At 44.1% G+C, this 14,286-nt stretch overlaps 1 protein-coding gene across 1 annotated transcript in view; it reads left to right on the top strand.

Moving 5' to 3' along the window:
• Positions 1-14,286, top strand: part of LOC126482076 (uncharacterized) — a 100,141-nt gene that overhangs the window by 26,476 nt on the left and 59,379 nt on the right. The gene's annotated exons all lie outside the window — the stretch shown is intronic.

Below are 14,286 nucleotides of genomic sequence, written 5' to 3'. Positions count from 1 at the left end.
ACTGATCGAAAAATTACAGTAGAAATGCGTAGAAACGAAGTCTCATGAATAGCAGTGTTGTGATGCATTCACGCATGGAAACACAGGTCATAACTCTTAAAGTACGACTCTTGGTTTCCAACATCCTTTTTCACAAAGCAGAGTCCATAACTTCTATACATTTATATACATATACATATAAACACATAATCACATTCCTCATATATGGTAGCATCATCTTATTGATCATAAACATACCTCAACAACATAATACACATCGTCATCGTTTAGTAACATCATAAAACCTCAGACAAATCTCAAAATGTCGTAGCTTTCTGCAATAATTTCAAACCATAAAAAAATTCTCTGCTCATTTAAATAGTGTCATCTACCTCAAATGTACTTTAAAAATCATGATCCCATACCAAATACGACATTCAAAGCTCTCATAGTATCACAATGGTTCTGAAAAAATACGAAAAGTTCACAAAGTACAGACAAAATACAATTTCATAAATGTGAAGTTGTCCAGCTGTGTAACTGCGTAAACATGTGTCACTGATGTAGTAAAAAAAAAATGTTTGTCTCTCTCAGTTAAATGATCAGATATCTGTGTAATTCTGTGTTAGAGAAATGTGGTACCGATGTGTAAAGTTGTATAAGCAAATACCATATTAGTTAGGGCTCCTAGCGCTCGCCACGCTTAGTACACAAAGTAGGCGTGTACGCCCTGAGGATTAATGTAATTATACCCTCAGGTGTTAGCGATTACAGTAATGGAATGAAATGTGTCAAGGGAAACCTTTGCATCATTGTATTTCAAAAATCTTTAAAAATAAATGTTTTAAGTACAAAATTAATCACTCAAATACGTGTACTGTAGCGCTAAACTGTGCGTCTTGTTGTAAGATAATTCTGTGGAAGTGTCGTAGTTATCGTCCTCCATAAGCTAAGTTCTGCCGAAGTCAATTTACTTACCTGATCATAAACAAAAGTGAAAGGCTTTGCGTATATATATGTAGTTATTACGCTTATTGCGGTGATGAAGTAAGTACTGTACTGTAACGTATTGTTGTGCTACGGAAAAGGCTGTCTCATTGTAGCTATACCAGAAAGTTACTACTAAAGCATGTTTTACTACGGAAAAGGCTGTCTCATTGTAGCTATACCACAAAGTTACTACTAAAGCTTGTTTTACTTTCCAGAATAATACAGAAATCTGTGGAGATATAAAACAGATACACGGCAAAAGCAACGATGTAAATTGTGTCACACATTAGCAGCGTCGTGATATAATTATGTAGCTGTCAAAGAAACCAAATGCTAAGTCATCTTTAATCTCACAGAAAGTACTTCACATAAAGAATGTCTTTTCAAGTAAACCAAAACGTTGCATTAAAATCTCATTAGCAATGTATGTTCTAAGTATGTAAGCCATATATTCGTTACGTAATCGTGCAACTATCAAGCAAGAATGTACAAATAACAACATTGTGCCGTCTTTTCACTATAACAATGCATTCGTAATTACTGTTTAAATAAGTTCTCTTGGTTCTTGACTGGATAGTTAACTTCAAACATTGTTGCATGTTAACAGTTTCTAAGTCTGACAAAGCGTACTAGTAACGTGAAGTGAAAAATTTTATAGCAAAGACTAAGTTAAACAGCAGATTATCTTTCAACAAACGGTTTTACATGTGAAATACGGTGTAAACCTTTACTCTTTCTAGTACGCAGAGTTCAACGCAATTATCATGTGGTATACGTCGGATTCTGTAAGGTCCATTGTAAACCAGAAAGAATTTGTGACTCAAGTGTTTCTTCTTATGTGACAATGAATGAGCTTTAACGAGAACTTTCTGACCAATATACAGTTTCTTTGCATTTGCTTTACCGTGTAGTTTTCTCCTTTTGTCTGCAGCAGAATTTATATTTTTAATAGCCAAATCAATTATGTCTATGTGTCGAAGTTTACGTGTATTCAGAAAAGGTACTAGCTCTCTGATTCTGTTCGGTGGTTCTTCATTCTTTAGTACAAGAATAGGTGGTAAAGCAGTGGAGTCATGAGGCATTTTATTTAGCACGTTTTGAAATAAGTGTAAATATCTGTCCCAATACTGATGCTTTCTGTGACAATAAAGTCTGCAAAGCTTATTGATATCTTTCATAATCCGTTCAGACGGGTTACAGTGTGGTGAGAACAATGAAATAAAAACAAGTTCAAATGGTTCAAATGGCTCTGAGCACTATGGGACTCAACTGCTGAGGTCATTAGTCCCCTAGAACTTAGAACTAGTTAAACCTAACTAACCTAAGGACATCACAAACATCCATGCCCGAGGCAGGATTCGAACCTGCGACCGTAGTGGTCTTGCGGTTCCAGACTGCAGCGCCTTTAACCGCACGGCCACTTCGGCCGGCTAATAAAAACAGGTTTCATTTTATGATTTCGAAGCATGAAGACTTACGTATTTTGACACATACAGCGCCACCTATTGATCAATTTTCACACTATATTTTTTTCTTCTGCCTCCCTCTTTTTCTCCCTTCTCCGATAATAATCCGTTGCAATTTGACTTCATTGGTTCAAATGGCTCTGAGCACTATGGGACTCAACTGCTGTGGTCATAAGTCCCCTAGAACTTAGAATTACTTAAACCTAACTAACCTAAGGACAGCACACAACACCCAGCCATCACGAGGCAGAGAAAATCCCTGACCCCGCCGGGAATCGAACCCGGGAACCCGGGCGTGGGAAGCGAGAACGCTACCGCACGACCACGAGATGCGGGCTTGACTTCATTCTAACTTTTGGTGTTAGTTCTATAGCGTTTCGAAAGGTTTACTTGAATTATAATCACCTTGTACTGTGTACACACCTGCGTAAGGTGGCACGCATGACAACTAACCAGTTACAAAAAAACTTTGGCTCTGGCGCGAAAGAACAGAACTCGAGCAGCCACACAAAACCCGCAATTAAGATAAAACTATGTTTACGAAACCATTACAAAATCTCACACAGCCTAAGGTATACAGGAGACACGTTCTGTGATCAAACAATAGGCTAAAATACACAGTTCGCATTCCAACGGTTCCCCTTTTAAAAAGGAAACGCTAAAAGTAACACTGTGCAAAAATATGTGCGTTAATATCACTTCAAGTTAGGAATGCTGGGCAGTGATTGCAATCGACCGTTAATGTTGCTAATTCCAGACTCTGGGCAACACAGGATCAACAGTTTTGAAGTTAAACGGAAGATAGGCCGTGGTGATAGTACTGCAAACAACCAGTTGCGAAGAAATGCACACACGCGCACAACGATGCCGTGCAGAAGATTTAATTCCAGACTTGATGGTTTATATGGAAGACAATTATTCAAGTTGCTCACCCGGCGTAATGCAGAAAGGTAATAACGGTGACGAAGAAGATCGAAGAGGCCAAACGTGCTCCCATCTGTTAAACTGCTTTACAAACCGAAGAATTATGCAGGCTAACGGAAGATGTCTTTCTGCTGGCCCAGTTCAGTCCGTTTATGTTGCCTTCCTTAACCGGCGACGAAGTACGCCCCGTGTTCTCGGCCAGCACCCGGCAAGACAGCCAAGGATCTATAGAACAAACACACACGGTCACAACCCTGACCGACTCGACGGTTGCCATCTCCGTTACGCCACTTCCTCTCTTCGCGCACCACGCCGGTCACTGCCCAAGTTGCTCTAACTCTCTCCACTCATTCCCGCCACGCCTCGCACCCTTTCCTCTGGCCAAAGATAACGAGTGCGAGAGTGTGACATGAGCTATCGAACGCTGCACGGCTCCGGAGTGATTCATTTTGTTTGCTCTGAAGGGTCTAAACTTGCGCAGATTATTTGCAGAATGCAGCTGCAGTTTAGTGGTAACTGTCTTGGTGAACGAAAAATTTACGAATGGGCTAAAATGTAGGCGTTTATCTGACAACGACATAGAGCGTTCGGGAAGACTAGCAACTTCGATAACAGACATGGAGACAGATGAGGGAATGATTCGCGATTATCACCGTGCGGAAGCTGAGGACATTTCCTATGAGTTAAATATTATCAAAGTTCAGAATTTGCAGTCGTCCATGTATCTCTAAACTATAGCGATGTTTGCACTCGCTGGGGACCACATCAACTGACAGACCAAACCCAAACAGGTTATGCAAAAATCAGTTACCCAAACAGGATACATAAAAATCACATTTAAGGCATTTTGAAGAAGAACGATAAGACTTTCCCTGTCGCATAGAAAGCGTTGACGAGACGGGGGTCCAATTCTATGACACACAGAGCAACAATGCACACACAGCACACAAAGAATGCATATTCGCCAACAGCAATAAATTCAAAGCCGATCTTCTCCAGGAAAGTTGATGATAGCTGTGTTTTGGAATCTGACAGGCCCACTGTTGATCTATTACTCTCCGAAAGGCAAACAGTGATTAGTGACAGCTACTATGAGATTCTGTGACACCTGAAACCTTAAATCAAAATGAAGAAGAGAGGCTGCCTCGTGATGACTGGGTGTTGTGTGCTGTCCTTAGGTTAGTTAGGTTTAAGTAGTTCTAAGTTCTAGGGGACTGATGACCATAGATGTTAAGTCCCATAGTGCTCAGAGCCATTTGAACCATTTGAAGAAGAGAGGGAAGGATTCCAAAGATGTGATTATGGTACAGGATAATGCCCGCCCTCATGCAGATGGGAAAGCGGTCCGTAGTATTCAAAATCTACGTTTTGAGATATTGGAGCAACCACTGTACAGTCGTGACCCGGTTTCACCATTTTGGTCCGGTGAAGGAGTGCCTGCGGGAATATACACTCCTGGAAATTGAAATATGAACACCGTGAATTCATTGTCTCAGGAAGGGGAAGCTTTATTGACACATTCCTGGGGTCAGATACATCACATGATCACACTGACAGAACCACAGGCACATAGACACAGGCAACAGAGCATGCACAATGTCGGCACTAGTACAGTGTATATCCACCTTTCGCAGCAATGCAGGCTGCTATTCTCCCATGGAGACGATCGTAGAGATGCTGGATGTAGTCCTGTGGAACGGCTTGCCATGCCATTTCCACCTGGCGCCTCAGGTGGACCAGCGTTCGTGCTGGACGTGCAGACCGCGTGAGACGACGCTTCATCCAGTCCCAAACATGCTCAATGGGGGACAGATCCGGAGATCTTGCTGGCCAGGGTAGTTGACTTACACCTTCTAGAGCACGTTGGGTGGCACGGGATACATGCGGACGTGCATTGTCCTGTTGGAACAGCAAGTTCCCTTGCCGGTCTAGGAATGGTAGAACGATGGGTTCGATGACGGTTTAGATGTACCGTGCACTATTCAGTGTCCCCTCGACGATCACCAGTGGTGTACAGCCAGTGTAGGAGATCGCTCCCCACACCATGATGCCGGGTGTTGGCCCTGTGTGCCTCGGTCGTATGCAGTCCTGATTGTGGCGCTCACCTGCACGGCGCCAAACACGCATACGGCCATCATTGGCACCAAGGCAGAAGCGACTCTCATCGCTGAAGACGACACGTCTCCATTCGTCCCTCCATTCACGCCTGTCGCGACACCACTGGAGGCGGGCTGCACGATGTTGGGGCGTGAGCGGAAGACGGCCTAACGGTGTGCGGGACCGTAGCCCAGCTTCATGGAGACGGTTGCGAATGGTCCTCGCCGATACCCCAGGAGCAACAGTGTCCCTAATTTGCTGGGAAGTGGCGGTGCGGTCCCCTACGGCACTGCGTAGGATCCTACGGTCTTGGCGTGCATCCGTGCGTCGCTGCGGTCCGGTCCCAGATCGACGGGCACGTGCACCTTCCCCCGACCACTGGCGACAACATCGATGTACTGTGGAGACCTCACGCCCCACGTGTTGAGCAATTCGGCGGTACGTCCACCCGGCCTCCCGCATGCCCACTATACGCCCTCGCTCAAAGTCCGTCAACTGCACATACGGTTCACGTCCACGCTGTCGCGGCATGCTACCAGTGTTAAAGACTGCGATGGAGCTCCGTATGCCACGGCAAACTGGCTGACACTGACGGCGGCGGTGCACAAATGCTGCGCAGCTAGCGCCATTCGACGGCCAACACCGCGGTTCCTGGTGTGTCCGCTGTGCCGTGCGTGTGATCATTGCTTGTACAGCCCTCTCGCAGTGTCCGGAGCAAGTATGGTGGGTCTGACACACCTGTGTCAATGTGTTCTTTTTTCCATTTCCAGGAGTGTATAAGTATTCGAACGATGAGAAGGATGTGAAGACGAGGCAACGAAGCTTGTTCCAGGGCATAATTGCTTGACAGTTCAAACACTTAACATTTGTTTTAAAACAGTTGTTAAAACTATTAAAATGAAACTGAATGAATGTCCAATGGTAAGTTGTAGCTGTTTTCAGCCCTCCTCAGTTGATAAGAAACTGTAAGTAGGCTGTTTAGGTTTTCATATTGGTAACACCACGTAGCACTCTGTATGAAAATCACTGGCTGTGCTGTGTGCAGTCTGTGGCTGGTTGGCATTGTTGTAATATTCGCTATTGTAGTGTTGGGCAGTTGGATGTGAACAGCACGTAGCGTTGCGCAGTTGGAGGTGAGCCGCCAGCAGTGGTGGATGTAGGGAGTGAGATGGCGGAGTTTTGAGAGCAGATGATCTTGGCGTGTGTCTATCAGAGAGAGTAAATTTGTAAGACTGGACGTCATGAACTTATATATATATATATATATATATATATATATATATATATATATATATATATATATATATATATATATATATATATATATATATAATGATTTTTGAACACTATTAAGGTAACTACATTGTTTGTTCTCTATCAAAATCTTTCATTTTCTAACTATGCCTATCAGTAGTTATTGCCTTCAGTAGTGAGGATCTTTTATTTAGCTGGCAGTATTGGCGCTCGCTGTATTGCAGTAGTTCGAGTAACGAAGGTTTTTGTGAGGTAAGTGATTCATGAAAGATATAGGTTATTGTTAGTCAGGGCCATTATTTTGTAGGGATTATTGAAAGTCAGTTTGTGTTGCGCTAAAAATATTGTGTGTCAGTTTAGTGATGATCAGAATAAGCAAAGAGAGAAATGTCTGAGTACGTTCAATTTTGGTCAGCTGTTTGAAAATCAAATAACGTAATGATTTTACCAGCGCAGTAATTCATTAATTTTTCCAAGGGGACGTTTCATATGTCGACCCTGCCAGGATACCTCACTGGAATCTTCTGATTTTTCCTTGTAGTTTGTGTAATTAGTGTAGCTATTGGTTATTGCTAGCGTGTAATTGTAGAGAGAATCTCCTTTGTAGTTGCTGTCTTTCATTGTTGTACAGTGAAACAGTTGTGGCATGCATGTAGATTTGCACCAAATATTTCGCAGCTGCACTAGCAATTAACGAGATATTATTTTCAGTGCTATGCTAATGTGTTTTCTTGTTTTTGCTCTTCAAATTGTGCTTTACTGTGTTATTGTGTGAAATATTGTGACAATAATGGCGTGTGAAAAACGTAATACTAGGCTCCAAAGTAAACTGAGAAATGGCAGTGAAGACGAAAGCAGTGTGTTAGCCCCACCATGTAATGAATTAACTAATATTCAACATAGTAATTTGGTAATTGTGCATGGGGGAATGGATCAGGCAATAAATAATCGTGTATACAGTGAAACAGCTAGTGAAGAAGGTAGTATTGTTGGTCGGTCGGTCGGCAACAGCTCGCCACAGTAATCCGAAATCACAGGACACAATTTTGTAAATACCGTAGATTCAGGTTTTGTGTCATTACCCGTTTCTCAATCAAGTCAAGACAAATTTTCTGCTTTTCAAAATGCGAATATTGGCTTTTCAAATGCACTGTCGAATAGCACTGAGGAACATGTTTCAGACAGCAGTGCATTGTTATTACAATTAATGCAACAAATGGGAGAAAAGCTTCAAAAGTTAGACACAATGGAACAAACTCAGAGACAAACACAGCAACAGTTAGACACAATGGAACAAAATCAGAGACAAACACAGCAACAGTTAGACACGATGGAACAAAATCAGAGACAAACACAGCAACAGCTTCAAAAGCTAGACCAACGAGTTAAAATTTCATAGAGTGGCTGAGATACTAGTTACAGCGCTCCTAGCGGCAACCAACGCTAACTCGGACGCCATGTTCTCCTTAGTCAAAACAATAGGAAAGCGTTACTGTTGTTTGTGTTGGAAGTGTGTCAGCTGTTGTGGTATTACTGCAATATTTAACTTTTCTAGTTGACTTTTTTGTTACAAAATATAAAGTCAACATGCCTGCAGTGTGTTCAGCGTTCAACTGCACAAATCGCAGCGATAAAACAACAAATATTTCATATTATAAGTAAGTATATTAGTACCGAAATACGACACACGTTTTTTAAAGTTTATTAAAGAGTCATTTGCATTGGAACTGTAATTATGCTTAAGACAAATGCAGGAAAGTAATTTATTTATCGTTGATTACAGATTTCCTTTAAAAGATAAGGAAATTACAAAAAGATGGGCTATAAATACACTCCTGGAAATGGAAAAAAGAACACATTGACACAGGTGTGTCAGACCCACCATACTTGCTCCGGACACTGCGAGAGGGCTGTACAAGCAATGATCACACGCACGGCACAGCGGACACACCAGGAACCGCGGTGTTGGCCGTCGAATGGCGCTAGCTGCGCAGCATTTGTGCACCGCCGCCGTCAGTGTCAGCCAGTTTGCCGTGGCATACGGAGCTCCATCGCAGTCTTTAACACTGGTAGCATGCCGCGACAGCGTGGACGTGAACCGTATGTGCAGTTGACGGACTTTGAGCGAGGGCGTATAGTGGGCATGCGGGAGGCCGGGTGGACGTACCGCCGAATTGCTCAACACGTGGGGCGTGAGGTCTCCACAGTACATCGATGTTGTCGCCAGTGGTCGGCGGAAGGTGCACGTGCCCGTCGACCTGGGACCGGACCGCAGCGACGCACGGATGCACGCCAAGACCGTAGGATCCTACGCAGTGCCGTAGGGGACCGTACCGCCACTTCCCAGCAAATTAGGGACACTGTTGCTCCTGGGGTATCGGCGAGGACCATTCGCAACCGTCTCCATGAAGCTGGGCTACGGTCCCGCACACCGTTAGGCCGTCTTCCGCTCACGCCCCAACATCGTGCAGCCCGCCTCCAGTGGTGTCGCGACAGGCGTGAATGGAGGGACGAATGGAGACGTGTCGTCTTCAGCGATGAGAGTCGCTTCTGCCTTGGTGCCAATGATGGTCGTATGCGTGTTTGGCGCCGTGCAGGTGAGCGCCACAATCAGGACTGCATACGACCGAGGCACACAGGGCCAACACCCGGCATCATGATGTGGGGAGCGATCTCCTACACTGGCCGTACACCACTGGTGATCGTCGAGGGGACACTGAATAGTGCACGGTACATCCAAACCGTCATCGAACCCATCGTTCTACCATTCCTAGACCGGCAAGGGAACTTGCTGTTCCAACAGGACAATGCACGTCCGCATGTATCCCGTGCCACCCAACGTGCTCTAGAAGGTGTAAGTCAACTACCCTGGCCAGCAAGATCTCCGGATCTGTCCCCCATTGAGCATGTTTGGGACTGGATGAAGCGTCGTCTCACGCGGTCTGCACGTCCAGCACGAACGCTGGTCCACCTGAGGCGCCAGGTGGAAATGGCATGGCAAAAACGTTCCACAGGACTACATCCAGCATCTCTACGATCGTCTCCATGGGAAAATAGCAGCCTGCATTGCTGCGAAAGGTGGATATACACTGTACTAGTGCCGACATTGTGCATGCTCTGTTGCCTGTGTCTATGTGCCTGTGGTTCTGTCAGTGTGATCATGTGATGTATCTGACCCCAGGAATGTGTCAATAAAGTTTCCCCTTCCTGGGACAATGAATTCACGGTGTTCTTATTTCAATTTACAGGAGTGTATTTATTCACAACCGATACAAAAGTTACATGTTTGCTCCTGTTACTGTCCTTCAAAGTAGTCACCAGCGTTGCGTAGAACCCGTTGCCAGCGATAAATAAAAGTAAATGTCGTGTGACTAATGCCTCCCGTCGGGTAGACCGTTCGCCGGGTGCAAGTCTTTCGATTTGACGCCACTTCGGCGACTTGCGCGTCGATGGGGATGAAATGATGATGATTAGGACAACATAACACTCAATCCCTGAGCGGAGAAAATCTCCGAACCAGCCGGGAATCGAACCCGGGCCCATGGATTGACATACTGTCACGCTGACCACTTTTTTTTATTATTATTAATCTAATTTTGTTCGTTTTTGTTCGTTGTATCTGCTCGGGGCGGACGTCGCAAGACACCCGTTTCAGTTCGTTGTTGATCCATTAACTCAGTTTCTTTTTTTTATTACAGAGGGCAGCTAACCCTCTGACCGAACACGCTGAGTTACCGTGCCGGCATACCGGTAGCAGAGCTTGTTCTGTGAATGGTGCGAATGGAGCGGTCTAGTGCCTGTCGACTCTCCTGATCAGTTCTGAAGTGAATGCCACCGTCAGTGCACAGTATAACAGTTCGTTTTCTGAGCATCACCTGTGACAAGCTTTGCGAAAGAAGCGGCGACACTTTTTGCGCAATCCACTCATCATTTTGCACGACAATGCGCGGGAGCATACAGCGCGAGCTGTGGCTGCTCTGTTCGATCTATGGGACTGGGAAGTACTGTACCATCCACCATACTCCCCGGACTTAATCCTTGTGACTTTAATTTGATTCCGAAGATGAAGGAACTATTTCGTGGCATTCGCTTCAGAACTGTTCAGGAGAGTCGACAGGCAATAGAATGCTGCATTCGCACCATTCACAGAAGAAGCTCTGCTAAGGGTATACTACGCCTTCCACATCGCTGCAACGGGTTCTACACAACGCTGGTGACCGCTTGGAACGACAGTAACAGGTGCAAACATGTAACTCTTTTGTATCGGTTGTGAATAAATAGTTGCCACTATTTAAGTTACAATCCTCGTCTCGCGTCTGCGAAGTTCGCGATGACTGTCTCAATGCAGGGTCGCGCTCTACTTGTAAAGCTGTATTACAAGAACGATGACTGTGCAACGTCACTCTGCAGAAGTTCCGGACACTGAAGAGTTTGAAAAAAGGCGTTGATCCGATGACTGCCTTTGGTCTGGAGAAAATGATTCGGAAATGCCAAAAGACGGATTCTTTGGTGGAGGGAGGAAACAAATTGATTCGACGTCCGTGGGAGCAGCGGTCACAGCAATGCAGGAGGAGACGAGTGGTGGTGTGCAAACGTGTAGTGCACGGAGAATTGCCCGAACATTGGACATTCCTATCAGCACGGTGTGTAAAATCTTACGAAACATCCTTCTTTGCCACCCTTTCAAAATTACCCATGTGCACAAGTTGCTTCCTGTTGACCTGCCAGCAAGAGACCTTTGTTTTAGAATTTCTGCCTCGCATGGAAGTGGACAATGATTGGCCGTGGAAGATTTTGTGGACAGACGAAACCCACTTCCATCTGATGGGAAATGTCATTACGCAGAATTGTCGAATATGGGCGACGGAAAATCGAAGCGCAAATCAACCAGCACCCCTTCTTCATGAAAAGGTCACTGTGTGGTGCGGGTTTACGGCATCATTTATCATAGGACCATATTTTTTTGAAGAGACAGGTGCTTCCGGTCCTGTTACCTGTACCGTCACTGGTAAGCGCTATGAGTGTCTTTTGCGCAACCACGTCTTTCTAGCTCTCCCATAGCGTGGATGTGTGGATAGAATCATTTTTATGCAAGATGGCGCACCTCTGCACATTGCAAATCCAGTCACGCAGCTGCTGAAGTGCCATTTCGGAAACGCTAGAATTTACAGCCGCCATTTCCCTACAGCCTCCCCGTCCCGATCACCTGATGTTAATCCGTGTGACTTCTGGCTGTGGGGGTATCTGAAAGATGTTGTGTTCAGTGTTCCGATTGCAAACTCGGAACGACACCCTGGAAACATTTCGATTAGTTGTGGAACATGCTGTTTCTCGATTTCAACTTGTTGCAGAAAACATTGAACATGTTTTGCGCCAGTCATATGGAACTTAATAATCCGATTTGATTTTGGCCTCAGGACAATTAAAAACCGATTTTTCCCATCCTATGTGATACGAGTTGTTCAATCTGTATATTGAGCAAGCAGTAAAGGAAACAAAAGAAAAATTCGGAGTAGGTATTAAAATTCATGGAGAAGAAATAAAAACTTTGAGGTTCGCCGATGACATTGTAATTCTGTCAGAGACAGCAAAGGACTTGGAAGAGCAGTTGAATGGAATGGACAGTGTATGGAAAGGAGGACATAAGATGAACATCAACAAAAGCAAAACAAGGATAATGGAATTATAAATAGTCGAATTAAGTCGGGTGATGCTGAGGGAATTAGATAAGGAAATGAGGCACTTAAAGTAGTAAAGGAGTTTTGCTATTTGGGGAGCAAAATAACTGATGATGGTCGAAGTAGAGAGGATATAAAATGTAGGCTGGCAATGGCAAGGAAAGCGTTTCTGAAGAAGAGAAATTTGTTAACATCCAGTATTGATTTAAGTGTCAGGAAGTCATTTCTGAAAGTATTCGTATGGAGTGTAGCCATGTATGGAAGTGAAACATGGACGATAAATAGTTTGGACAAGAAGAGAATAGAAGCTTTCGAAATGTGGTGCTACAGAAGAATGCTGAAGATTAGATGGGTAGATCACATAACTAATGAGGAAGTATTGAATAGGATTGGGGAGAAGAGAAATTTGTGGCACAACTTGACCAGAAGAAGGGATCGGTTGGTAGGACATGTTCTGAGGCATCAAGGTATCACCAATTTAGTATTGAAGGGCAGCGTGGAGGGTAAAAATCGTAGAGGGAGACCAAGAGATGAATACACTAAGCAGATTCAGAAGGATGTAGGTTGCAGTAGGTACTGGGAGATGAAGAAGCTTGCACAGGATAGGGTAGCATGGAGAGCTGCATCAAACCAGTCTCAGGACTGAAGACCAGAACAACAACAAATGTGATACGAGCTTGCCGTGGTGGATGTGCTTACGTAACTAACAGTATCACACCTGTACACCCATGCACACTGAGTAGTACAGTTTGTTTAACGTCAGACGCACACCTTAGGCGTTGTTGTATGATTCATTTGTCATTTATACTCAACCACTATTAAATTATGATGTTTACAGCGCCATCTATTGCTACATTTTTTAACACTTTATTTTTCTTCTGTCATACGTTTTTCCCCTTCTCCGATAATATTCCGTTGCAATTTGACGTCATTCTGACCAGTAGTGTTATTTCTACAGCGGTTTGAAAGTTTAACTTTAGTTATAATCAACCTGCAGTTAATAGACGCTTTAAAACCTTGAGTGAACTATTTTCTTGCGTTGCCTTGTTAGCTGGCCATCGCTTATGTCGCCATTTAAGATTGTAAACTTTGACAAGAATTAATAACGATTTCTGGCGTGTAGTGCTGTTAAAATTACCAAACGAACTGCTCCTTCCCCAGGCTTAAGTTTGTTGTTAATGCCGTGATCTCACCTTTTGGGTGCCTATGGCGATCTTTAAGCTGGCCTTCATTTATTGAGTTACTATATTTTGAAATAATTATTATTCGGTTTCACCTTTATCATGTGCGTGTGTTACGTTAATTCCGTCATTGAGGGGTCCCGTAATGTTTGAAGACGTAGCCTTGTCGTTGCAACCACGCATCGCAAGCTGTGTATCAACTCCCCTCATTTCTTCTTCCTTGGTGCGTATTTAAAACAACACACTCGTGAGAAAATGCTCTGAAATCATAAGTATAGAGCTATACACTGGATCAACACAAGTAACACACAAAAACGACAGTGTGGTTAAGATATGTCATCCTATGAAGCAGAAACAAAGCCTGTCTTTCGTTACTGACCTGCCTTCGTGTTCAGGAGTCGTGTCACCGATCTGTTGTAGAGATATCACGGGAAAAATGTACAAATATGTGATTTTAATCCTAGAGTACATCCCACTCCGTCCCCTCGAACCATTCACCTTCCCACGAGGAGTGGCTTACGTACTTCACCTCGTCTTGATATGCAAAATATGTGAGACAGGCAAAACACCCCTAGACTTGAAGAAGAGCTTAATAATTCTAATCCCAAAGAAGGAAGGTGTTGACAGTTGTGAATATTACCAAGACCTACCAATCTAGGAATCTACCAACTTGTGTAGAGGGCAGACAGCAGTTATAACAATCGAAGAAGTTGAAAG

Source organism: Schistocerca serialis, chromosome 5 (genome assembly GCF_023864345.2).
Source record: "Schistocerca serialis cubense isolate TAMUIC-IGC-003099 chromosome 5, iqSchSeri2.2, whole genome shotgun sequence".
Classification (NCBI taxonomy): Eukaryota; Metazoa; Arthropoda; class Insecta; order Orthoptera; family Acrididae; genus Schistocerca; species Schistocerca serialis.
The sequence above is the reverse complement of the archived record's forward strand: the minus strand, read 5'-3'. Positions and strand labels throughout refer to the sequence as shown.